Genomic DNA, 24550 nt, shown 5'->3' with positions numbered 1-24550 from the left:
GAGAAATAAATTTATCAGGTAAGCATAAATTATGTTTTCTCTTGTTAAGTGTATCCAGTCCACGGATCATCCATTACTTGTGGGATACCAATACCAAAGCTAAAGTACACGGATGATGGGAGGGACAAGGCAGGAACTTAAATGGAAGGAACTACTGCCTGTAGAACCTTTCTCCCAAAAACAGCCTCCGAAGAAGCAAAAGTGTCCAATTTGTAAAATTTTGAAAAGGTGTGAAGCGAAGACCAAGTAGCAGCCTTGCAAATCTGTTCAACAGAGGCCTCATTTTTAAAGGCCCAGGTGGAAGCCACAGCTCTAGTAGAATGAGCTGTAATCCTTTCAGGGGGCTGCTGTCCAGCAGTCTCATAGGCTAAGCGTATTATGCTCGGAAGCCAAAAGGAGAGAGAGGTTGCCAAAGCTTTTTGACCTCTCCTCTGTCCAGAGTAAACGACAAACAGGGCAGATGTTTGACGAAAATCTTTAGTAGCCTGTAAGTAAAACTTCAAGGCACGGACTACGTCCAGATTATGCAAAAGACGTTCCTTCTTTGAAGAAGGATTAGGACACAATGATGGAACAACAATCTCTTGATTGATATTCCTGTTAGAAACCACCTTAGGTAGAAACCCAGGTTTGGTACGCAGAACTACCTTGTCTGAATAAAAAATCAGATAAGGAGAATCACAATGTAAGGCAGATAACTCAGAGGGGCCCATTTATCAAAGGGCTTTCGGACCTGATCCGACACTGCGGATCAGGTCCGCAAGACCTCGCTAAATGCGGAGAGCAATACGCTCTCCGCATTTAACATTGCACCAGCAGCTCACAAGAGCTGCTGGTGCAACGCCGCCCCCTGCTGACTCGCGGCCAATCGGCCGCTAGCAGGGAGGTGTCAATCAACCCGATCGTATTCGATCAGGTTGATTTCCGGCGATTCCTGTCCACCTGCTCAGAGCAGGCGGACAGGGTTATGGAGCAGCGGTCTTTAGACCGCTGCTTCATAACTTGTGTTTCTGGCGAGTCTTCAGACTCGCCAGAAACACGGCCCTTCAAGCTCCATACGGAGCTTGATAAATGGGCCTGAGAGACTCTTCGAGCCGAGGAAATAGCCATCAAAAACAGAACTTTCCAAGATAAAAGTTTAATATCAATGGAATGAAGGGGTTCAAACGGAACTCCCTGAAGAACTTTAAGAACCAAGTTTAAGCTCCACGGGGAAGGCAACAGTTTTTAACACAGGCATAATCCTAACCAAAGCCTGACAAAATGCCTGGACGTCTGGAACTTCTGCCAGACGCTTGTGCAAAAGAATAGACAGAGCAGAGATCTGTCCTTTTAAAGAACTAGCTGATAAGCCTTTGTCCAAACCCTCTTGGAGAAAGGACAATATCCTAGGAATCCTAACCTTACTCCATGAGTAACTCTTGGATTCACACCAATAAAGATATTTACGCCATATCTTATGGTAGATTTTCCTGGTGACAGGCTTCCTAGCCTGTATTAAGGTATCAATGACTGACTCAGAGAAGCCACGCCTTGATAGAATCAAGCGTTCAATCTCCATGCAGTCAGTCTCAGAGAAATTAGATTTGGATGATTGAAAGGACCTTGTATTAGAAGGTCCTGCCTCAGAGGCAGAGTCCATGGTGGAAGAGATGACATGTCCACTAGGTCTGCATACGCAGGCGCTATCAGAATCACCGATGCTCTCTCCTGTTTGATTTTGGCAATCAGTCGAGGGAGCAGAGGAAACGGTGGAAACACATAGACCTGGTTGAAGAACCAAGGAGCTGCTAGAGCATCTATCAGCGTTGCTCCCGGGTCCCTGGACCTGGATTCGTATCAAGGAAGCTTGGCGTTCTGGCGAGACAAACACCTACGGATGGAGTTCCCACTCCCCCGGATGAAAAGTCTGACGACTTAGAAAATCCGCCTCCCAGTTCTCTACGCCTGGGATGTGGATCGCTGACAGGTGGCAAGAGTGAGACTCTGCCCAGCGAATTATCTTTGAGACTTCTAACATCGCTAGGGAACTCCTGGTTCCCCCTTGATGGCTGATGTAAGCCACTGTCGTGATGTTGTCCTACTGAAATCTGATGAACCTCAGTGTTGCTAACTGAGGCCAAGCTAGAAGAGCATTGAATATTGCTCTTAACTCCAGAATATTTATTGGCAGGAGTTTCTCCTCCTGAGTCCACGATCCCTGAGCCTTCAGGGAGTTCCAGATTGCGCCCCAACCTAGAAGGCTGGCATCTGTTGTTACAATCGTCCAATCTGGCCTGCGAAAGGTCATACCCTTGGACAGATGGACCCGAGAAAGCCACCAGAGAAGAGAATCTCTGGTCTCTTGATCCAGATTTAGTAGAGGGGACAAATCTGAGTAATCCCCATTCCACTGACTTAGCATGCATAATTGCAGCGGTCTGAGATGCAGGCGCGCAAATGGCACTATGTCCATTGCCGCTACCATTAAGCCGATTACTTCCATGCACTGAGCCACTGACGGGCGTGGAATGGAATGAAGGACACGGCAAGCATTTAGAAGTTTTGATAACCTGGACTCCGTCAGGTAAATTTTCATCTCTACAGAATCTATAAGAGTCCCTAGGAAGGAGACTCTTGTGAGTGGTGATAGAGAACTCTTTTCCACGTTCACTTTCCACCCATGCGACCTCAGAAATGCCAGAACTATCTCTGTATGAGACTTGGCAAAATTGAAAGCTTGACGCCTGTATCAGGATGTCGTCTAGATACGGAGCCACCGCTATGCCTCGCGGTCTTAGAACCGCCAGAAGTGAGCCCAGAACCTTTGTAAAAATTCTCGGGGCAGTGGCCAACCCGAAGGGAAGAGCTACAAATTGGTAATGCCTGTCTAGAAAGGCAAACCTTAGGAACCGATGATGATCTTTGTGAATCGGTATGTGAAGGTAGGCATCCTTTAAGTCCACTGTGGTCATGTACTGACCCTCTTGGATCATGGGTAGGATGGTCCGAATAGTTTCCATTTTGAATGATGGAACTCTGAGGAATTTGTTTAAGATCTTTAGATCCAAGATTGGTCTGAAGGTTCCCTCTTTCTTGGGAACCACAAACAGATTTGAATAAAATCCCTGTCCTTGTTCCGTCCGCGGAACTGGATGGATCACTCCCATTACTAGGAGGTCTTGCACACAGCTTAGGAATGCCTCTTTCTTTATCTGGTTTGATGATGACCTTGAAAGATGAAATCTCCCTTGTGGAGGAGAAGCTTTGAAGTCCAGAAGATATCCCTGAGATATGATCTCCAACGCCCAGGGATCCTGAACATCTCTTGCCCACGCCTGGGCGAAGAGAGAAAGTCTGCCCCCCACTAGATCCGTTTCCGGATAGGGGGCCGTTCCTTCATGCTGTCTTGGGGGCCGCAGCAGGCTTCCTGGCCTGCTTGCCCTTGTTCCAGGACTGGTTAGGTTTCCAGGCCTGTCTGGAATGAGCAACAGTTCCCTCTTGTTTTGAAGCGGAGGAAGTTGATGCTGCTCCTGCCTTGATATTTCGAAAGGCACGAAAATTAGACTGTTTGGCCTTTGATTTGGCCCTGTCCTGAGGAAGGGTATGACCCTTGCCTCCAGTAATGTCAGCAATAATTTCCTTCAAGCCAAGCCCGAATAAGGTCTGCCCCTTGAAAGGAATGTTAAGTAATTTAGACTTTGAAGTCACGTCAGCTGACCAGGATTTAAGCCATAGCGCCCTACGCGCCTGGATGGCGAATCCGGAATTCTTAGCCGTTAGTTTAGTCAAATGAACAATGGCATCAGAAACAAATGAGTTAGCTAGCTTAAGCATTCTAAGCTTGTCAATAATTTCATTCAATGGAGCTGTATGGATGGCCTCTTCCAGGGCCTCAAACCAGAATGCCGCCGCAGCAGTGACAGGCGCAATGCATGCAAGGGGCTGTAAAATAAAACCTTGTTGAATAAACATTTTCTTAAGGTAACCCTCCAATTTTTTATCAATTGGATCTGAAAAAGCACAACTGTCCTCAACCGGGATAGTGGTACGCTTTGCTAAAGTAGAAACTGCTCCCTCCACCTTACGGACCGTCTGCCATAAGTCCCGTGTAGTGGCGTCTATTGGAAACATTTTTCTAAATATAGGAGGTGGGGAAAAGGGCACACCGGGTCTATCCCACTCCTTGCTAATAATTTCTGTAAGCCTTTTAGGTATAGGAAAAACGTCAGTACACACCGGCACCGCATAGTATCTATCCAGCCTACACAATTTCTCTGGAATTGCAACTGTGTTACAGTCATTCAGAGCAGCTAATACCTCCCCAAGCAATACACGGAGGTTCTCAAGCTTAAATTTAAAATTAGAAATCTCTGAATCAGGTTTCCCCGAGTCAGAGATGTCACCCACAGACTGAAGCTCTCCGTCCTCATGTTCTGCATACTGTGACGCAGTATCAGACATGGCTCTAACAGCATTTGCTCGCTCTGTATCTCTCCTAACCCCAGAGCTATCGCTCTTGCCTCTTAATTCAGGCAATCTAGATAATACCTCTGACAGGGTATTATTCATGATTGCAGCCATGTCCTGCAAGGTAATCGCTATGGGCGTCCCTGATGTAATTGGCGCCATATTAGCGTGCGTCCCCTGAGCGGGAGGCGAAGGGTCTGACACGTGGGGAGAGTTAGTCGGCATAACTTCCCCCTCGAAAGAAACCTCTGGTGATAATTACTTTATAGATAAAGACTGATCTTTACCGTTTAAGGTGAAATCAATACATTTATTACACATTCTCCTATGGGGCTCCATCATGACTTTCAAACATAATGAACAAGTAGGTTCCTCTGTGTCAGACATGTTTAAACAGACTAGCAATGAGACTAGCAAGCTTGGAAAACACTTTAAAACAAGGTTACAAGCAATATAAAAAACGTTACTGCACCTTTAAGAAACACAAATTTTCCCAAATTTTGAAATAACAGTGAAAAAATGCAGGTACACTAACAAAATTTTTACAGTGTATGTGATAAGTTAGCAGAGCATTGCACCCACTTGCAAATGGATGATTAACCCCTTAATACCAAAAACGGAATAACAAATGACAAAAACGTTTTTTAAACAGTCACAACAACTGCCACAGCTCTACTGTGGCTTTTTACCTCCCTCAATACGACTTTTGAAGCCTTTTGAGCCCTTCAGAGAAGTCCTGGATCATGCAGGAAGAAGCTGGATGTCTGTGTCTGTAATTTTTGCTGTGCAAAAAAACGCCAAAATAGGCCCCTCCCACTCATATTACAACAGTGGGAAGCCTCAGGGAACTGTTTCTAGGCAAAATTCAAGCCAGCCATGTGGAAAAAACTAGGCCCCAATAAGTTTTATCACCAAACATATGTAAAAAACGATTAAACATGCCAGCAAACGTTTTAAAATACACTTTTATAAGAGTATGTATCTCTATTAATAAGCCTGATACCAGTCGCTATCACTGCATTTAAGGCTTTACTTACATTACTTCGGTATCAGCAGCATTTTCTAGCAAATTCCATCCCTAGAAAAATATTTTAACTGCACATACCTTATTGCAGGAAAACCTGCGCGCTATTCCCCCTCTGAAGTTACCTCACTCCTCAGAATATGTGAGAACAGCAAAGGATCTTAGTTACTTCTGCTAAGATCATAGAAAACGCAGGCAGATTCTTCTTCTAAATACTGCCTGAGATAAACAGTACACTCCGATACCATTTAAAAATAACAAACTTTTGATTGAAGAAATAAACTAAGTATAAAACACCACAGTCCTCTTACGACCTCCATCTTAGTTGAGAGTTGCAAGAGAATGACTGGATATGGCAGTGAGGGGAGGAGCTATATAGCAGCTCTGCTGTGGGTGATCCTCTTGCAACTTCCTGTTGGGAAGGAGAATATCCCACAAGTAATGGATGATCCGTGGACTGGATACACTAAACAAGAGAAATAGCAGACATATATGGCTTTGGCGTTGCTTTTTGGTATTTAGAAGGCTGCTAAATGCTGCTGCGCATCACACGTGTATTATGGCTAGCAGTGAAGGGATTAATTAGGTAGCTTGTAGGGAGCTTGCAGGGTTAATTTTAGCTTTAGTGTAGAGCTCAGCCTCCCACCTGAAACATCAGACCCCCTGATCCCTCCCAAACAGCTCTCTTCCCTCCCCCACCCCACAATTGTCCCTGCCATCTTAAGTACTGGCAGCAACTCTGCCAGTACTAAAATAAAAGGTATATTTAGGCTTTTGTTGGTGTTTTTTAAGCATATTTACATATGCTGCTGTGTAGGACCCCCCCCTTCGCCCCCAACCTGACTGATCCCCCACCAAACAGCTCTCTAACCCTCCCCCTCTGCCTTAATGGGCGCCATCTTGGGTACTGGCAGCTGTCTGACAGTACCCAGTTTAGAATAAAATTGTTGCTTTTTAAAAATTTTCCCCCTTTCTGTAGTGTAGCTCCCCCCACCAAAGACCAACCCCCCACCCCCTCCTAGATACCTTCAATTTATTTTTTATAAAAATTAAAATACCCCTTTCTCCCACTTTTATAACAAAATGTTTTCTGTAGTGTAGCGGTTCCCACCCGCTCCCGCCCCGTGCACGCGCCCGCCCGCCGCCCCCCGTGCACACCCCCATCGGCTCCGCCCCCGATCCCGCCCCCCTCTACATTACCCAGCCCATCGATTGCCGCCCACCCGCCTCCCAAGTCGGCTCCCACCCACCAACCGATACCGGCCATCGATATCTGGTGCAGAGAAGGCCACAGAGTGGCTCTCTCTGCATCGGATGGCCAAGGGGTGTTAATGCAGGATGCCTCGATATCGAGGCATCACTGCATTAACCGGAAAGTGGCTGGAAGCGAGCAGGATCGCTTCCAGACGCTTTAAACCCCTAATGTCGTACAGGGTACGTCGCTGGTCTTTTAAGACCAGGTTGTGTGCGACGTACCTTGTACGACATGCGCCGTTAAGGGGTTAAGATGCAACCACTATCAGACCCTGTGCGCCACAGGTATTGACTCAACCAGGTACAGCTGCTACGCTGTATAATGACCTAAAATGTCACACAGTCATTTTCAATGACAAATCTGAGAAAATGCTGATGAACAGCACAAAAAGAATATGTAAATTTGCATCTTTGAAATCTACCGTCAATGATCTTGCCCAACTGGTTGCACAAGAACAGGGCGCGGAATTGCACAAGAGAGCTCTTGTGCTATGTTACGTTTTGCCACGCGGTGCTACATCACAAGTGCTGATTGCATGTCGGCAATATAGATATATTTCCATATGCATGGTTTTAAAGGGACATTAAACACTTTGAGATGACAATATAAAATGATAAACAGTGTATATATATATATATATATATATATATATATATATATATATATATATATATATATATATATATATATATATAAACTCTGCAATATACTTTCATTATTTTGTCCCCTTTTCCTGTAATTCGATTCTGAAATTGTGAGCTTTTCAGCTCCTGTTAGAAATGGAAGTGCAGAACACTTATATTACACACAGCCATTGGCTGCACACTCTAGTGACCTATATATAGCTGTCTCTAATTGGCTACAGCAGAGAAGGTAACCTAAGTTACCACATGGCAGCTCCCATTGTTTTATAGACACTAAAACTTTGCACTTATTTTTTAAATATTTAAACAGCTAATGAAACTTTAAAAAATACAACTCCATGTTATTCTCAGAGTAATCTTTTCTTTGACTGCATCATTCTATCTAGTACTTATTTAGTGTTTAATGTCCCTTTAAAGGAGACATGAAACCAATATTTTTTATTTCATGATTCAGATACAGCATACAATTAAAAAGAAAAAAAAAGTTTCCAATTTTCTTCTATTATCAAATTTATTCTATTATATTTATGTAAGCAGTTTTGAAAGAATGCTTTTGAGCACTAGATGGCAGCAGTGTTTGCACAATGCGTAACAATGCTAAAGGTATTCTTGCAAAACATGAGCCTAACTACCGGCTTTTCAACAAAGGATACCATAAGTATTAAGAATTAAACAGTGCTAGTATACTATAGAGGGAGAGCCAATAATAATAAATATAATTATTATTTATTTATAAAGCGCCAACAGATTCCGCAGCGATGTCCATGGGTACAAAGATAAAAGTACAGTACAATACAATATAAAAGACACCAGACAAAGTTTAACAAACAAATACAGGGGGAATTGAGGGCCCTGTTCCCGTGGGAACTCACAATCTAGATGGGTAGGAGGGTGAGAAACAGGAGGTGGGGGACTGAAAAGGTGAAAATGATGTTAGTGTTGAGTTAGATGAGGGCAGCCATAAGGCAAGTGGAATTAATTTGTTACTGATTTGGTGATAGGCTTCCCTGAACAAAAAGGTCTTTAGGGAGCGTTTAAAGGAGGAAAGGTTAGGGGAAAGTCTGACAGCTTGAGGAAGTGCGTTCCAGAAGGTTGGTGGCGCACGAGAGAAGTCCTGTAGTCTAGCATGGGAGGAGGTGATGGTAAAAGATGCAAGGAGCAGGTCATTGTTGGATCTTAGGGGGCAGGCTGGAGTATATTTGTTGATAAGTGAGGACAGGTATGGGGGGGGTGAGTTGGAAAGGGCTTTGTAGGTCAGGGTGAGAATTTTGAATTTAATTCTGCTGTGAATGGGAAGCCAGTGAAGAGACTAGCAGAGATGTGCAGCAGATACAGAGCGTTGGGAGAGGTGGATTAGCCTAGCAGAGGCATTTAGAATATATTGAAGAGGGGAGAGACTGGAGAGAGGGAGGCCAGTTAGTAGGTTATTTTAGTAGTCAAGTCGGGAAATTACCTGATTAGCTGTTCAGTAGTTTCAGCACTCAGAAACAGACAAATTTTGGATACATTGCGTAGGTGGTTGCGACAGGATGAAGAGAGCAATTGGATGTGGTGTATGAAGGACAGATTGGAGTCAAGTGTAACTCCTAGGCAGCGGACTTGGGGCGATGGCGAGATAGTGTTGTCACCAACAGTGATTGAAAAGTTAGAAACAGGGGTAGAATTATAGGGTGGGTGGTTTAGAAGGAGCTCAGTCTTGGACATGTTGATTTTTAGGTGGTGAGAGGCCTTTCAAGAAGAAATGCCAGATATGCAGACACTGATGTGAGAAAGGACATAAGGAGAGAGTGCAGGGGTGGATAGGTAGATCTGAGTATCATCAGCATAGAGGTAATAGTTGAAGCCGTAGCTACTGATAAGTTTACCTAGTGAAGAAGTATAAATAGAGAAGAGTAGAGGACCCAGAACAGATCCTTGAGGTACTCCAACAGACAGAGGCAATGGATAGGAGGAGTCACCATCAAAGGAGACAGAAAAGGACCTATTAGAGAGATAAGTGTGGATCCAGGAGAGGGCAGTGTCAGAGAGCTCAAAGGAGCTGAGAGTCCATAGGAGAAGGGGATGGTCAACTGTGTCAAAGGCAGCTCAGACAGGTCAAGTAAGATAAGTATTGAGTAGTGGCCGTTGTTTTTAGCAGAAAGAAGATCGTTAGTAACCTTGGTGAGGGCAGTCTCAGTTGAGTGTTGGCGACGGAAGCCAGATTGCAAGGAGTCAAGCAATGAGTTGGAGGACAAGAAGTGGGTTAGGCGATCGAAAACTGTTTTTTTCAGGACTTTTGAAGCTAGCAGAAGCAGTGATATGGGGCGGTAGTTTGCAGGAGAATTGGGGTCAAGGGAGGGATATTTGAGGATGGGGGTCAAGTGGGCAGGTAGTGAGGCGTGAGGAAGACTATAGGGAACTCACTTAATTCTCAGTGGTTGGGGGGAAGATGCTGAGAGTGGTGGAGAGGGTGGCAGGGGGTGGAGATGGAAGGTTGCACTCTTGTGTTGGGATATTACTTTGGATGATAAGTGTTTTGTTGAAAAAGTAGTCTGCCAGGTCTTGAGCACTAAAGGCAGATGAAGGGGGTGGTGCAAGTGGATAGAGAGTTTTAAAAATGGAGAAGAGACGTTTAAGGTTTGAGGAGCGAGTAGATATAAGAGAAGAGAAGTAGGTTTAATTATTATTATAGTGGAGGAAATCTGGTTCAGAGCGGGATTTCCTCCAGGCATGTTCAGCAGCACGGGAGCATTTTTGCAGGTAACGTGTTTGCTTAGAGTGCCAGGGTTGGAGCTGACAACGTGGGGTTTTGCTTTTTGGGGAGGAGCAAGGGTGACGAGTGCAGAGGAGAGAGTATTGTTATAGTAGGTTGTAGCAAGGTCAGGGCAGGATATCGGGGAAGTGTGGGGGAGGCATTTTTGAATACGTTTGAAAAGTTGGAGAGGATCCAGAGTGTGCAGATTTCTACAGGTGCGGGGGCGAGGGGGAGAAGTAGGTTTAGCCTGTATATTAAGATTAAAGGTGAGCAGATGGTGGTCTGAGATGGGAAATGAGTGACAGGTGATGTCAGAGAGAGAGCAGAGGTAGGATAATACCAGATCAATAGTGTGTCCATCGCGGTGAGTAGGGCATAGGTTGGATTGTGAGAGACCAAAGGAGTTTGTGAGTGAGAGAAGCTTAGAGGCAGCAGGGGCAGATGGGTTATCAATGGGGATGTTGAAGTCACCTAGGATTAGAGCAGGTGTATTTGTAGAGAGAAAGTGAGAAAGCCAGGCAGCAAAGTTATTGAATTGGGAGGTTGGTCCAGGGGGGCGATAGATAACTGCCACCCTGAGGGAGAGGGGGGAGAACAGGTGGATGCAGTGAACTTCAAAGGAGGAAAAGGAGAGAGATGGATGAAGATGCAGGTGCTGATAGGAGCAGGAGGGGGAGAGTAACCGCCACCATGTCTAAATCTTTGTCAAAATAAATAAAAAATACACGTCATTGTATATATAAAAACAATCAAAATAAAAGAAAATAAAATAAAAGAAAGAATATTTTCAACAGTTAGCAGTAAATAATACAACATTAATGTTGCCAATAAGCAGGCAATTAAATTCTTTAAAAATCTATACTCTGTCCCACTAATTAATGAGCAAAATAAAAAGGTTTTCTGGGAAAAAATCTCACTGCCAAAACTCTCCACACAAGAGATAGATATGTTGAATGTCCCTATTACGGAACTAGAAGTATTCCAAGCAATAGATAGCTTCAAATTAGATAAAGCTGCTGGCCCAGATCTTTTACCTGCTGAACTATATAAAATTATTAGAAATGAGATAAGCTCTCCCCTCTTGAATCTATTTAATGATTACCTATGTAATGGTAAAATACCATCATCTTATTTTTCCGCTTCCAAAATAACTTGGATTCTTAAAAAGGGTAAAGACCCTGAAGCAATTAAATCCGATCACCCAATATCCCTACTAAACGCAGACTACAACATTTTTACAACTATCTTAGCACATAAGACTCAAACCACTTATGGGCTCTCTGATCCATGTGGACCAGGTCGGTTTCATGTCACAAAGGAACCCTTCTGCATATATTCGTAAAATATTTCTCTTGATAGATTTTTTTTTCAAGTTCTAATAATAAATCTAGTCAAGATCTTGCAATATTATCTGTCGACCTTCAAAAAGCGTTTGACTCAATTAAATGGGACCACTTGTTCCACGCTATGAAAGTGTTTGGATTTAGAGATCAATACCTAAACTGCATCCGAGTCATATATGCAAACGCATCTTCAATGCTACTGGTCAATGGCTCATCCACTAGCTCCTTTCCTATCACTACAGGAAAGCAACAAGGCTGTCCAATTTCGCCTCTTCTTTTTAACCTTGCCATTGAACCACTGGCCATAATGCTTAGGAAAAAACTTACAGGGGATTCCTTTAGGAGATAATTGTATAAAACTATTACTTTATGCAGATGACCTGTTACTATTTCTTAATAACACTCAAGAAGAGATACCCCAGATACTAGATATAATATCTGATTTCGGAGCTTTTTCAGGGTATAAAATTAACATAACTAAATCAGAATTATTATGGCTAAGAAAGTCATCACAGACTCATTACTCACCCCCTTTTAAAATTGCAGAACAATGCATTACATATCTTGGAATTAAAATCAGTATAAAGTCCATGAATTTGTATAACCTAAACTACCCCCCTTTATTTTTATTGATGAAATGGGCTAATTTACCCCTGTCGATCACCGTAAGAATCAAGATGATCGTCCTACCTAAACTTTTGTATTTTATGCAGAATATCCCGATTCATATAACAGAAATAGATGTAAAATTTTTGGATAATTGTATTAGGCCATTTATTTTGGGGGTCCGGTAGAAAGCGCATTGCGCTATATAAATTAGCTCAACTAAGTCAATTTGGGGGACTCACACTGCCAATATTTTCTATTTGTAATAGTATCTGTCTTGCAAAAGTAGCCATAGATTGGCTTACTGGTGGGGACTATGTCGCGTTTCTAGAAGTGGAACAAAAATTAACCTATCCCTTTTCCTTAAAAGGCCACTGTAAGTAAATATTTTCTATGCCTGTTAGTAACTAACTACCCCAAATACGCTTTTTATCAATAGCATTTCATTAACATATCTCTACCGTATATCAGAAATCTTGTCTGAAAATTTAATTGTTTTCCAAACCCACTCCGTGGGTATCCTTTGCTCTGTACCAATCCGTTTACAATACCTAGGTTTCAAAATGACGCTTTAAACACAAAGTTATTGGTTTAAGTATTTTGAACATTCAGTGCTGAAAATAGTGAGCAGGATAACGTGACATCATCGGCGAATAAAAGATATAACTTTTATAACGTTATGAAACTTCGTTTTGGAGAAAATATAGGTCAGTAGGTTTTAATTAATGTTTATTAACTTTAATATGTTAGTTGTTTAGCTTAAAATTTATAACAGAAAGTAATCCTTTAAGCTCCTTATTGCACTGCCCTAAAAAATGTATTCTAAATAAGATTAAGAAAAAATATACCATATTCCATATCATCTTAGCTTGGCAAGCTATTCGGACCACCTTAAAATGTAATCCTTTTATCTCTGATTTATTAACTATTGCAGGGAATCCGCGGTTTATACCTGGCCTGGACAACAAGTTACACATACATATATATACTTTAAAAAAAAAAAAATGTGGTTTTGCTTGTACACCAATATATTTTTAATTGAAGCATTCTTAAAGTCTGAAATGTACCATCACTTTAACATTTTACATTTGTCACAGACAATGGTTTGACAGTTATGGGTCCTTTATTTTTCTCATTTTAATTATTTTCCAACGGATTTTTCTTTAACTTTTATACAGCACGGCTCTGTTACTAGCACTATTGTTTTACTGATTTATTGTCTTAGACGCTCTATTACAGCAATACATAGCAAAGCTGACTCAGACAAAAAAAAAAAAAAAAAGGTGACAAGCAGTGTGAAGAGGAGTAGCACCAAAAGATGTGTTACCTTCTCATAGACCACATCAGTGCAACACACTGAGAATTATTTCTTTTATTTCTTTTTATTTTATACTTTTCATAAAACTTGGAATTAGACTTTATTTTTAATGTGTGAGATTCCAGTTTGAGTTTAATTACTGTCTGATAATTTAAAAAAATTAAAACATCAAATACAGAAATTTCTATATCATGGCCTATACCCTTGACAATACTTACCCACGCCCCCCTTTAACCCATAAAAATGCTACCCAAGCTCCCTCCATTACTAGTTCTGAAACTCATAAGACAAACAGAGACAGCAGAGGGTGGGAACCCTGGTAGGTACTGTCTAGGTTATAGGCCAATATAAATAAATGTCTGTATTTAATGTTTTAATTTTTAACTATCTTGGCCCAACCTATCCAGTACTTGCCAGGGGAGAAAATTACTAATCAGTATACATAATACAATCTAGGGAATGGGAATAAAAAAACACACCAAAACATTTCTTGCAAAAATACATAGTTTATTAAGAAACGACAGAATTTAGAATGTATTGACCAAAACTTTGACAAATATGATTACATCACATCCTATGTATAATGAGATTCAAATATATGAGATTTCCAGAATGCTGCTTGATAGATGTCAGATCGTATCATCATTGTGAAAAAAGTAATAAAGATGTGTCCACACAGGAATGCCCTGAGCACTCAAACTATCATTGCGGCTTTGAAGATAAAGTGGAGATGGTCCTACAACGTCATATACCTCGAGAAGATGACTTAGACTTTTTTGCATATAAAAGGACTCCTTCATGGAAGAATTTCTGTCTGAAGTAACTTTATGCTGGCAGTTTGATGAAGAAAAGGACTTTTGCCACTAGTCCTCTTGGCAATCAAATCTTCTATTTCCCCCCCGCTAAAATGCATAGCTGTATCAAATGGAAGATTCAAGAATACCTCTGGCATTTAACTAACATACCATGCATAACCTCTAAATAAAAAGTCAGGAGCTGCCGAATATCTGAAATAAAAAGACAAATTTCTCTTCATTAGTATGAGAAAATGCGTTTTCAAAAGTTGAGACCCTCCATACAGCAGCTTTAGTAGCTGAAAACATGACATATAGGGTGAAACATATCACGTGAAAGGTTTTTGTAAGATTACTTTTCATTCTTTTATCCATAGCATCACGTAAGCCCTCTAGAAAGGCGTGTAATTGGAGCATCTAATTTAAGGGGAGAGTCAGAGAAGCCCAAAATATACTTGAACAATGGATAAGACACACATATTTTATCAGGAATTACAAGCTGCTTTTCACTTAACATATTCTTTAAAGAAATAACTGACTGGCAGATACAGGATCCCATAAAAACATATATCATGCTCCAAAAAATATTCAGTTTCAGATGCATTATATTTTTGCATAGGCACATATTCCAGTTCAACAGGCCTTAGATTTGGTGCAAACAGTCCTCCAAAAACGTGACCAATATATTTACAGCAAAGGTTTTTTATCTTCATAAGCAGGTTTATTGTACAAAACACAGGATTTGGCCAAAAATCAGATTTAGGCTCAGGTCTGCAAGACAGAAAAGAGAAAGGGGAAAATAAGTATATAAAAAAATTAAGCATAGAGAAAGAATGCAGCCCAAAAAACAACAATCTCGCCTTATTTCCTTGGGCAAAGACACCTCAAGACTCCATCTGCAAATAAGGCAGCACATTGAGCACAACTTAAAGGAAGAAACCAGATCCAAATACCTCATATATTTGCGTTCCACTTACTTGAATTAATCCACACAGGAGTAACAGGGAGATAGGACAGAAACAAGGCAGCAAGCAGCCTCTCTGCGCACAAGGCCTGATAACATAAACCCCCACACGCTACATCATCACTTGAAACCGGGCAACATTATTTCTGGCTAAACATAGCACCACTCACTGTTGTGGATAGGAAAACTAATAAGCAAAAACATAGGAGTAGGGGAAAAAAGATGTGCACAAGAAAAGAAAACAGCGGGTGGGGTCTTGTGGACTCTCAGAACTATGAAAGAAATGAATTTATCAGGTAAGCATAAATTGCTTTCTTTCATACAGGGGGTCAGAGAGTCCATGAACCATTACTCCTGGGAACTAATAACCAAGTTGTGGAGCCAACTAGTCATGAAACATCTTTTTTTCTTTTAAAAGCTAAATCCACAACCCAAAAAGAACCCAAAAAAGGGCAAAACAACACATTGAACAAATAATAAAGAATCAATAATCCTGAGACAACTGCCTGAAGGGATTTCCTACCAACGGCAACCACAGAAGAAGCAAAAAACAACTTAAGCCTCATTCTTAAAAGGCCAAGAAATGGCAACTGATCTAGTAGAATGAACAGAAATCCATTAAGGTGGAGGCTGATCTGCCCCCCGAAAATAATTATGGATCAGAAGTCTCAACCAAGAAGACAAATGTCAGCGGCTTTCTGCCCTTTCCTGGAATCAGAAAAGAGAACAGATACGCTAGAATTTTGTCAGAAAACTAAAGTAGCATCAACATAATATATCAATGCTTTAACAACATCCAAAATATGCAAAAAAAAACCTCGCCTTATACATAAAATAAAATATGACAAAGATGATCAATTTAAAGAACAGGTAACTCAGAAACTCTTCTAGCAGAAAAAATAGACAAGAGAAACAAAATCTTATGCATAGGCTCAAAAAGAGGAGTCTTCAAAACCAAGATAAGTCTCCAAGGAGGAGAAAAGTTGTTTAACTACAGGCTTAACACTAGCCTGAACAAAATTATGAATATCTGGAAGATTAGCAATCTTCCAGAGGAAAATAACTGAAAGAGCTGAAATCTGACCCTTAAAAAGAACTGGCGGATAAACCCTCATGCAAATCATCCTGCAAAAACTGCAAAATACTAGGAATTGTAAAAGAATGCAAGGACAAACCATGATCCTTACACCAAGAAATAAAGGTCCTTTAAACCTTATAATAAATCTTCCTGGACACAGGCTGACAAACCTGTATCAGAGTCTCAATAACAGAACTAGAGAACCCTCTCTGCTAAAGAACTATTTGTTCAATCTCCATGCCATCAAGCTTAGAGGTTTGAGACCTGTACGAGAAAATAGACATTGAGACTGAAGGTCTGGATACAAAGGAAGCGACCAAAGAGGGCATCTGGACATCTGAACTAGATTCCCATACCAAACTCTACAAGAGTAAACTGGAGCAATTAGAATAATTGGCGCTCCCTCTAGTCTGATTCTGACAATAACCCTGGAAATAAGAACCAATAAAGAACTAATAAAACATAAGCTAGTCGAAATGCTCACAGAACAACCAAAGCATTCACAAATTGATGCTCCATGGCCCTCCCACAGTATCTGGGAAGTTAGAATTTCAACCAAGAGACCATCATATCTATCTATGGGAAGCCCCAGAGATCCACTATCTGATCAAAGACATACAGATTAAGAGACCACTCTCCTCAATGCAAGGACTAACAACTGAGAAAAACTGTTTCCCAGATGTCTACTCCAGGAATATAAATAGACATTTGATAACAATTGACTGCTGTCCAGGAAAGAATTTGAAAAAGAATAAAAACAGGCGTAGCCCGACTCAAGAGTAAAAACATTTAATACGGTAAGTGCACACACAGCTAAAAGGCAACTTACAAACGATAAAAAGCACATCAATAAATGCACATTGGAATATGCATACACCCCAGTCTTTTGGCAAACTTGATCATAAATACCGAGCGCTTCCACCACCTCAATCGATTAAATACCAAGTCTGGAGTTGGACGCCACAGGTTATTACGAAGCCGGTCAGGGGTGTACAGACAGCGTGTCCTCTCTCTACGCACGTTTCGTCTGAGAACGCTCAGACTTTCTCAAGAGTAAGTGATTCTACACCCCTGACCGGCTTCGTAATAACCTGTGGCATCCAACTCCAGACTTGGTATTTAATCGACTGAGGTGGAGGAAGTGCTCGGTATTTATGATCAAGTTTGCGGAAAGACTGGGGCGTATGCATACTCCAATGTGCAATTATTGCTATGCCTGTTTTTATCATTTGTAAGTTGCCATTTAGATGTGTGAGCACTTACCGTATTAAATGTTTTTACGCTTGAGACGGGCTGCACCGGTTTTTATTCTTTTCCAGCCTTTCTCCGCCTTGGTGTCTGTTTGAAAATACCCACCTATAATTGCGGGCAGCGGCCGACTCCATCGGATACTGTGCTGTGTTGGGTTCCACTATTACTTCCCTGGGACCTTTTTCGCCGCCTGATCCGAATCATAACATTGGGCTATACCGGCTTTACTTCATCATTTGACATGTCTCCTCCATTAGCCGCTGGGCGCCAATACCGGTATTGTGTGAGTCCAGGAAAGAATTTGCAATATTTTCCTCATGGCTAGGGAATTGTGAGTTCTCCCTTTGAAGATTGACATATGGTACTACTGAAACAATCTATCTGAAATAAGACTGCCTTTCTAACAGAGACCAACTCTGAAAAGCCTCTGAAAATTGCACGTTCTAATACATTAATAGGAAACGTTGCTCCCGAGGAGACCAAAAACTTCTTGCACTTTCTTAGACCTCCAGATGGTACCCCACCCTGCAAGACTTGCATCTGTACAGATTACAGATCAAGTCGGACGAACAAAAGAAGTCCCCTGCTAATAAGACAGAGACTGGCTTGCTCTGAAATCTAAATTAATCCTTTGAGATAACAAAGTATGATCTCTGCACCACTGCCGAAGAATACAAAGCTTAGGAGGCCTCATGAGGAAGCGAACAAATGGAATAGCATTCAAAGCCGCAAATGTGAGAACACCTCCACACAAAGAGGAAAAGAAAGAGACTGAAGGTTTAACATGTACACACAATATATAGACAACCCTAAGTGAAACCCGATTAGCCCATCCTCAATCTCTGTGCTTCCCACCAAGCAACAGAAACAAATACTAGACAAAACGATTATGATGAGGTGGCGCCTTGCGGTAGTCTGGCATTTTATATTAAAGTACTCCAAATCACATATTTTTTTATTATACACATTCTATATACACTTAGACACCGGTCTAAAAAAATACTTAAAAATCCTTAACACTTTTGTAGATACAGTAAAACACCTTAGTAACAAATATTTATAAAATATGAACTTATGTCAACATTGTGTGGAGGAATCGGATTTCTGTGCCCTATTCTGGCAAAAGAGACAAAAACTATTAGGAGTTTAAAATTTAATCTTGGACTTCTAGTCCTGAGCTCCTTTATCTTCCATCACAGAGATAATAGAATCCAAACCAGAACCAAATAACATCTTTCCCTTAAAAGAAAGATAAAAGCCTAGATTTGGAAACCATATCAGCAGACCAAGACAATCATAAAGCCCATTTAGAAAGTACTGCTAAAGACATACTTTAGCATAAAGCTTGATGACAAAATAGTATCACAAATAAAAGCATTAGCACATACGAGCACCTCCAAAAAGTTTTAAACATTTTCACTATCAGAGTCGTCAGAAAACTGTCCAAAAAGATTAATCAAAAGGAAGACGCAGCAGCCACATCAGTAGTAAAGCTTGCTTTAAAAACCTTCCTATGGAAGATACATAAGTACATTTAACCGTAGGTATAAAAACAGTATGTTAACAGTTAAAGGGTTAGAAATTGATTCCCATGTGAAACGAATTAAACTATATTATTATAATTACTATGATAACTGTAGTAATTTAAAATAGTTTTTTTTATTAAATTAAGCTTTCACATACCTTAATTTTAAAGGTTAAATTGTCATGAAATGTGTGATAATGACAGCCCTTAAAATGAGGCATGGCTCATATAATCCAGCATCCGCCCCCCATCCAATGGTAAAGCTGCTGGGCCCCTTAATTTAAATAATACATTCAGTCAGCATCGCATGCGCAGTACTGACGTTGAAGCACAGCTGTTCACAGCTTAGTTATCCTATTGGTTGAAAGGGCAGCTTCACACCGGAGACAGGGAACAATATAAACAGGTTCTATATTACTCACGTATGAGAGCTGTGCTGCAAGACTTTATAAGCTGCTTCTGTGCTACACTTTATCCCTGCTGCACTAAGGAGAGCAGCGTGTATACTAGAATTCTTCCCTGCTTGTGATTAAGTCCATATGTGTTTTAGACGTTAACTACGGCAGTGAGTTTGAGAGCTATGTTTATTTAACTGTCGGGCTCATCTTCCCCCTCCCTCTGGCTGTGTTTGCTTTTATGTGGAAACGGAGCCCTCACCGTCACTAATCAAGCAAACACAGCCAGAGGGAGGGGTGAAGATGAGCCCGACAGTTAAACATAGCTCTCAAACTCACTGCCGTAGTTAACGTCTAAAACACAGATGGACTTCATCACAGGCAGGGAAAAATTCTAGTATACATGCTGCTCTAATAAATGTCTCTTCCCCTCATTTGCAAGCGATGATTTGCACTCAATGCGTGACTCTCTTGATGCCGGTGTCAAAGAATTTATGCTTCTGTCAGGAGACCGGGGGCGAGTCTGCGCAGTGCGCATGTGTTGCTTATAAAATAGTTTTAATGCGCATGCGGGCCACCATAATGTTTCTACCTAGGTAGAACATCATAACAGGCCCCATATAATGCTTAGAAAATGAATTTGGCGCAGTACTAAGTTTCAAATTCAAATTACAAAAAAAAGAAAGAAAACTTTACAAAGGTACCAATTGCAAATGTATTTATTATTTTAAGAAGTATTTAATAAGTAAAAAAAAAAAATTTGGGTTTACTATCCCTTTAACCAGATTGGGTCCAGCTACTTTAGGAACCTAACCTCTAAAATAAACAAAGTTTCTTTATAAAAAGAACAAATATGAACAAATTTAAGGGAATAAGGGCTAGATTACGAGTGGCGTGCTAACTGTTTTGCGTGAGCAAAAATATAATTTATGCTTACCTGATAAATTCATTTCTCCTGTAGTGTAGTCAGTCCACGAGTCATCCATTACTTATGGGATTATATCTCCTCCCTAACAGGAAGTCAGGAAGTGCAAGAGGATCACCCAAGCAGAGCTGCTATATAGCTCCTCCCCTCTACGTCATATCCAGTCATTCGACCAAAACCATACGAGAAAGGAGAAACTATAGGGATACCAATACCAATACCAAAGCTAAAAGTACACGGATGACGGGAGGGACAGGCAGGATCTTTACACGGAAGGAACCACTGCCTGTAGCACCTTTCTCCCAAAAACAGCCTCCGAAGAAGCAAAAGTGTCAAATTTGTAAAATTTTGAAAAAGTGTGAAGTGAAGACCAAGTTGCAGCCTTGCAAATCTGTTCAACAGAGGCCTCATTCTTAAAGGCCCAAGTGGAAGCCACAGCTCTAGTAGAATGAGCTGTAATCCTTTCAGGAGGCTGCTGTCCAGCAGTCTCATAGGCTAAACGTATTATGCTACGAAGCCAAAAAGAGAGAGAGGTAGCCGAAGCTTTTTGACCTCTCCTCTGTCCAGAATAAACGACAAACAGGGAAGAAGTTTGACGAAAATCTTTAGTTGCCTGCAAATAAAATTTCAGGGCACGGACGACATCCAGATTGTGCAAAAGTCGTTCCTTCTTTGAAGAAGGGTTAGGGCACAATGATGGAACAACAATCTCTTGATTGATATTCTTGTTAGTGACTACCTTAGGTAAGAACCCAGGTTTAGTACGCAGAACTACCTTGTCTGAATGAAAAATCAGATAAGGAGAATCACAATGTAAGGCCGATAACTCAGAGACTCTTCGAGCCGAGGAAATAGCCATTAAAAACAGAACTTTCCAAGATAACAGCTTGATATCGATGGAATGAAGGGGTTCAAACGGAACACCATGCAGAACGTTAAGAACTAAGTTTAAGCTCCACGGCGGAGCAACAGTCTTAAACACAGGCTTAATCCTAGTCAAAGCCTGACAAAAAGCCTGAACGTCTGGAACTTCTGCCAGACGTTTGTGTAAAAGGATAGACAGAGCTGAAATCTGTCCCTTTAACGAACTAGCAGATAAACCCTTTTCTAAACCTTCTTGTAGAAAAGACAATATCCTAGGAATCCTAACCTTACTCCATGAGTAACTCTTGGATTCGCACCAATATAAGTATTTACGCCATATTTTATGGTAAATTTTCCTGGTAACAGGTTTCCTAGCCTGTATTAAGGTATCAATCACTGACTCTGAGAATCCACGCTTTGATAGAATCAAGCGTTCAATCTCCATGCAGTCAGCCTCAGAGAAATTAGATTTGGATGTTTGAAAGGACCCTGAATCAGAAGGTCCTGTCTCAGAGGCAGAGACCATGGTGGACAGGACGACATGTCCACTAGATCTGCATACCAGGTCCTGCGTGGCCACGCAGGCGCTATTAGAATCACTGATGCTCTCTCCTGTTTGATCCTGGCAATCAATCGAGGAAGCATCGGGAAAGGTGGAAACACATAAGCCATGTTGAAGAACCAAGGTGCTGTCAGAGCATCTATCAGTACCGCTCCCGGGTCCCTGGACCTGGATCCGTAACAAGGAAGTCCTTGGTTTGCCCCAAAGATGAAGTAGTTGGGCAAACACCTCCGGATGAAGTTCCCACTCCCCCGGATGAAAGGTCTGGCGACTTAGAAAATCAGCCTCCCAGTTCTCCACGCCTGGGATGTGGATCGCTGACAGGTGGCAAGAGTGAGACTCTGCCCAGCGAATTATCTTTGAGACTTCCATCATCGCTAGGGAACTCCTTGTTCCTCCTTGATGGTTGATGTAAGCCACAGTCGTGATGTTGTCCGACTGAAACCTGATGAACCTCAGAGTTGCTAACTGAGGCCAAGCCAGAAGAGCATTGAAAATTGCTCTTAATTCCAGAATGTTTATTGGAAGGAGTCTCTCCTCCTGAGTCCATGATCCCTGAGCCTTCAGGGAATTCCAGACTGCGCCCCAACCTAGAAGGCTGGCGTCCGTTGTTACAATCGTCCAATCTGGCCTGCGGAAGGGCATCCCCTTGGACAGATGTGGCCGAGAAAGCCACCATAGAAGAGAATCTCTGGTCTCTTGATCCAGATTTAGCAGAGGGGACAAATCTGAGTAATCCCCATTCCACTGATTTAGCATGCACAATTGCAGCGGTCTGAGATGCAGGCGCGCAAATGGTACTATGTCCATTGCCGCTACCATTAAGCCGATTACCTCCATGCACTGAGCTACTGACAGGTGTTGAATGGAATGAAGGACACGGCAAGCATTTAGAAGTTTTGATAACCTGTCCTCAGTCAGGTAAAACATAATTTATGTAAGAACTTACCTGATAAATTCATTTCTTTCATATTAGCAAGAGTCCATGAGCTAGTGACGTATGGGATATACATTCCTACCAGGAGGGGCAAAGTTTCCCAAACCTCAAAATGCCTATAAATACACCCCTCACCACACCCACAATTCAGTTTAACGAATAGCCAAGAAGTGGGGTGATAAAAAAGTGCGAAAGCATATAAAATAAGGAATTGGAATAATTGTGCTTTATACAAAAATCATAACCACCACAAAAAAGGGTGGGCCTCATGGACTCTTGCTAATATGAAAGAAATGAATTTATCAGGTAAGTTCTTACATAAATTATGTTTTCTTTCATGTAATTAGCAAGAGTCCATGAGCTAGTGACGTATGGGATAATGATTACCCAAGATGTGGATCTTTCCACGCAAAAGTCACTAGAGAGGGAGGGATAAAATAAAGACAGCCAATTCCTGCTGAAAATAATCCACACCCAAAATAAAGTTTAATGAAAAACATAAGCAGAAGATTCAAACTGAAACCGCTGCCTGAAGTACTTTTCTACCAAAAACTGCTTCAGAAGAAGAAAATACATCAAAATGGTAGAATTTAGTAAAAGTATGCAAAGAGGACCAAGTTGCTGCTTTGCAAATCTGATCAATCGAAGCTTCATTCCTAAACGCCCAGGAAGTAGAAACTGACCTAGTAGAATGAGCTGTAATCCTTTGAGGCGGAGTTTTACCCGACTCAACATAGGCAAGATGAATTAAAGATTTCAACCAAGATGCCAAAGAAATGGCAGAAGCTTTCTGGCCTTTTCTAGAACCGGAAAAGATAACAAATAAACTAGAAGTCTTTCGGAAAGACTTAGTAGCTGCAACATAATATTTCAAAGCTCTAACAACATCCAAAGAATGTAACGATTTCTCCTTAGAATTCTTAGGATTAGGACATAATGAAGGAATCACAATTTCTCTACTAATGTTGTTGGAATTCACAACTTTAGGTAAAAATTCAAAAGAAGTTCGCAACACTGCCTTATCCTGATGAAAAATCAGAAAAGGAGACTCACAGAAGAGATTGCCAAAAGGAACAAAACTTTCCAAGAAAGTAATTTAATGTCCAATGAATGCATAGGTTCAAACGGAGGAGCTTGAAGAGCCCCTAGAACCAAATTCAAACTCCAAGGAGGAGAAATTGACTTAATGACAGGTTTTATACGAACCAAAGCTTGTACAAAACAATGAATATCAGGAAGATTAGCAATCTTTCTGTGAAAAAGAACAGAAAGAGCAGAGATTTGTCCTTTCAAGGAACTTGCGGACAAACCTTTATCTAAACCATCCTGAAGAAACTGTAAAATTCTTGGAATTCTAAAAGAATGCCAAGAAAAATGATGAGAAAGACACCAAGAAATATAAGTCTTCCAGACTCTATAATATATCTCTCTGGATACAGATTTACGAGCCTGTAACATAGTATTAATCACAGAGTCAGAGAAACCTCTTTGACTAAGAATCAAGCGTTCAATCTCCATACCTTTAAATTTAAGGATTTGAGATCCTGATGGAAAAAAGGACCTTGCGACAGAAGGTCTGGTCGTAGCGGAAGAGTCCACGGATGGCAAGAGGCCATCCGGACAAGATCCGCATACCAAAACCTGTGAGGCCATGCCGGAGCTACCAGCAGAACAAACGAGCATTCCTTCAGAATCTTGGAGATTACTCTTGGAAGAAGAACTAGAGGCGGAAAGATATAGGCAGGATGATACTTCCAAGGAAGTGACAATGCATCCACTGCTTCCGCTTGAGGATCCCTGGATCTGGACAGATACCTGGGAAGTTTCTTGTTTAGATGAGAGGCCATCAGATCTATTTCTGGAAGTCCCCACATTTGAACAA

The 24550-nt window shown here is 41.3% G+C and overlaps 1 protein-coding gene and 1 long non-coding RNA gene across 2 annotated transcripts in view; both read right to left on the bottom strand.

Moving 5' to 3' along the window:
- The window catches only part of CNOT7 (CCR4-NOT transcription complex subunit 7), a 132903-nt gene that overhangs the window by 16712 nt on the left and 91641 nt on the right, over positions 1–24550 (bottom strand). The window lies entirely within an intron of this gene.
- LOC128650182 (uncharacterized) overlaps positions 13860–24550 on the bottom strand; it is a 43832-nt gene continuing 33141 nt past the window's right edge. The window contains exon 2 of the long non-coding RNA XR_008400729.1: positions 13860–14380. This is a non-coding gene — a long non-coding RNA (uncharacterized LOC128650182). The remainder of the gene's footprint in view (positions 14381–24550) is intronic.

The sequence above is a fragment of the Bombina bombina genome, chromosome 2, assembly GCF_027579735.1.
Source record: "Bombina bombina isolate aBomBom1 chromosome 2, aBomBom1.pri, whole genome shotgun sequence".
NCBI lineage: Eukaryota > Metazoa > Chordata > Amphibia > Anura > Bombinatoridae > Bombina > Bombina bombina.
Note: the sequence above shows the minus strand (reverse complement) of the source record. Positions and strands in the feature narration are given on the sequence as shown.